The sequence below is a fragment of the Lissotriton vulgaris genome, chromosome 9 (genome assembly GCF_964263255.1).
Source record: "Lissotriton vulgaris chromosome 9, aLisVul1.2, whole genome shotgun sequence".
NCBI classification, from domain to species: Eukaryota; Metazoa; Chordata; class Amphibia; order Caudata; family Salamandridae; genus Lissotriton; species Lissotriton vulgaris.
In genome coordinates, this window is record NC_141697.1 from 296,270,151 (window position 1) to 296,273,070 (window position 2,920).

The 2,920-nt window shown below is 39.1% G+C and overlaps 1 long non-coding RNA gene across 1 annotated transcript; it reads right to left on the reverse strand.

The window, feature by feature from the left end:
* Window positions 1–785: 785 nt before the first annotated feature.
* LOC147690037 (uncharacterized) lies at window positions 786–2,382 on the reverse strand. The gene is made up of 3 exons (XR_015299770.1): window positions 1,874–2,382; window positions 1,726–1,793; window positions 786–1,636 (listed from the first exon to the last, which is right to left on the reverse strand). It is a non-coding gene; the product is annotated as an uncharacterized LOC147690037 (long non-coding RNA).
* Between the last annotated feature and the right edge of the window lie 538 nt (window positions 2,383–2,920).

The following is a 2,920-nucleotide window of genomic DNA, read 5'->3' on the forward strand; positions in this document are numbered from 1 at the left end:
AAGCCAGCAAACATAGGGTCCAGAAAAAGGTGTAACTCTGGACTTACTACAGATGAGTTATTAATATTCACAGGGATTGCCGGCATGCTTACTCCAACAGATCATAAGGCTGCGTGATAATAACTATGCGAGAGTGCGCTGGGGACCAAACGGTGAACTGACAAAAGCTATCCCGATAATGCGTGGTGTTCGCCAAGGGTGTGTGTTGGCTCCCACGCTTTTCTCCTTGTTTATTAATGATATTCCTGCACACTTGGAGGATTGTAACAATGATTCCCCCAGGCTGAATGGAGTAAGGTTCCCTGCCCTCTTATTTGCAGATGATACAATTTTAATCTTGCAAACACCAAAAGGTCTGCAGTCCCTTTTTAACTCATTCCAACTCTATTGTAACAAAAAAGGCCTGGAGATCAATACGAAAAAAACAAAATGTAGGCCATAAACCCTCATAAAAGTTTCAAGGGGAATTTATTTTTAAATGATCAAAAATTGGAACTAGTGTCGAATTTTACCTACCTGGGTGTCTCATTAGATTCAAAATAAAGAGGTAATGGGTAACCCAATTGACCCTTGTAGGCTTGGGCAATGAACAGTTGAGGGTAAGGAAAGGCTACACGGGATTCCGTTTGTCTGCTTATTTAGATTGATTTCCTAGCATGAGTCTGTGGAGTTAGTTTTCACAAATCTAACCCAAATGTATCCATAGGATAACAACACCATTTTTTCAATCTGTAAAACATTGAATAAAAGGAATACGAAAAGTAGAAAGAAGCACACAGAAAAGTAATTGTATCTGAAAAGGTATTGTATTGAGTCAATCACAAAATTGGTTCACGGGGATATGGTAAACAAATCAATGTAGGCAAAAAGTATTATGAACAGAGGTATACATAAATCAACAAATCAGTCCATAATAACGCAACAACTCCTTTGTTAGGTGAAGTGTAACCAAGTCCATTCATGTACAAAGGTATACTCTTAGGAAGATGATTGCGTTGGAGATGATGAAATGGTCGACGTTTCGGTCTTTGTTGCAGGTGTCTATAAGACCATCATCAGGACTAAAATATTTGCAAAGGTTGCCCCCTAAGTAAAGACAATATATTGAAATTACTTCATTTGCCAATATGATTATATGACAACATAAACCAATCCTTACAATTTAAATAGAAAACCTTGTGCTTCACATCCTAGTGATGTGACTTAAAATATTGGCATTACACTTGATTATAAAGAATACTTAAAGTTATATGGTCATATTTGCTCAAACGAGCACTTTTATTCAAAGAAGTATTCCTATTTTGAAACCCAAGGGACATTTCAAATATTGATGGCACTTCCAAGGAAACTTGAAATCAAAGAACACATTTGTTCAAAAGGGGGTAACTTAATTAGAGACCCACAGAACATTTCATGTCATGATATCAACTCAAGGAAAACATGTAGAATGTATTATATAGCCACACACTGTTCTGGGCCAATACAACTCCTCAGGGTCGAAGCGATGCTCAAATGGTATCCACCTCTCAACGGCCCAAAATCTGCATTTATACAAGAAGCAGACTTATAGATGGTTAAGCGAGGGAAATATGTGAATATCAAGGAAGGAAAGGATGGGGACAGCGGGGAGGGAGATCTGTTAGAAGACACAACACAGAAAGAATAATTAGCTACACTCTTGACTCCTTTCCTTTCTCTATTCAAACATAATTCTACAGTACTAACCTGTAGAGAAAATTATTATTATCAAGGATGCAGAAGAAGTGTACATAGTATCTTTCTTGTTCGTGAAGCTGAAACAAACAACAACATACGTAAGGATACTAGATATGATTCGTAGCACATATTCTTACTGCGAGAGAAACACATATACCTTTCATGCCGAAAGAAACCTCTTTATCCATACACACTCCTGCATATGAGAAAAGAAAACATCACGCAATGGTTAAAACAATTGCCTGTAACGATAGCACCTTTTTGCTGACTTTTGCCACACGAAACATGAAACTTCACTTGAATTTCAGCTTATACTTAACCATGTGAATTTATTCACTGATTAAAGAAGAAAAATTCTGAATCTTCTTTCTCTTCCACAAGACCCCTAATACATCAATTATTTTACATAAGACATTGTGCACCATGCCCTATTAGAGATAAACATTTACTTTGCTCTCACATTAGAAATAATACTCAAGCTTATTTCAATTTAGAACATTGATGGCCATCAGACTATACCAAAGCTTGTCACCACGATTCTCTCCCACACAGGAACTTTACAAACCAGCCGGTATTGCAAAGCCTTCAAACGAAGGGAAAAAAGGTATCTCCATAAATCCAAAGTACATTTAAATGTTTTTTCTTTATCCAGCACACTGATGAAACAAAAACTACTGGCATCCGTTTCACTGTCCTTAATAGCAGTCTCAATAATTCCAAATGATACACAACTGTATTTTCCCAAAACTGCTGAGTCCGGAATGCAGAGTTCTCAGTCCCACAGCCAACTTGTACAGATAATTACGCCTGTTCTCTGCGCATACCTCTGAAAACCGGATACCACAGGATGCCTCCTCAAGGTATGAATATAACTGAATCTTTGGTGAACTTCACCCTTACCACACCAGGAGCTTCATCATCCAGTACGGGAACCGCAGGCAAGAATAATCGGCAGGGTTCTGCCCGATTCCACCGGTGTTATGCACTTCCGCCCACGTGACCCGGATACCATCCGATCACGTCGTGCGCGGCGCGCATTGTACTGGGAAATGTAGTCACAGCCAGTACATCGCCGTCTTTGCCCTGTTATGCCTCAATGCCCCCTAACACACACAGATCCTTCAGTCTGAGTACCATCAGTATTCACTACACCATAAGTGCATTAGAGAGGGGACTCACTTAGTAATGAGGCCAGAGATGATCA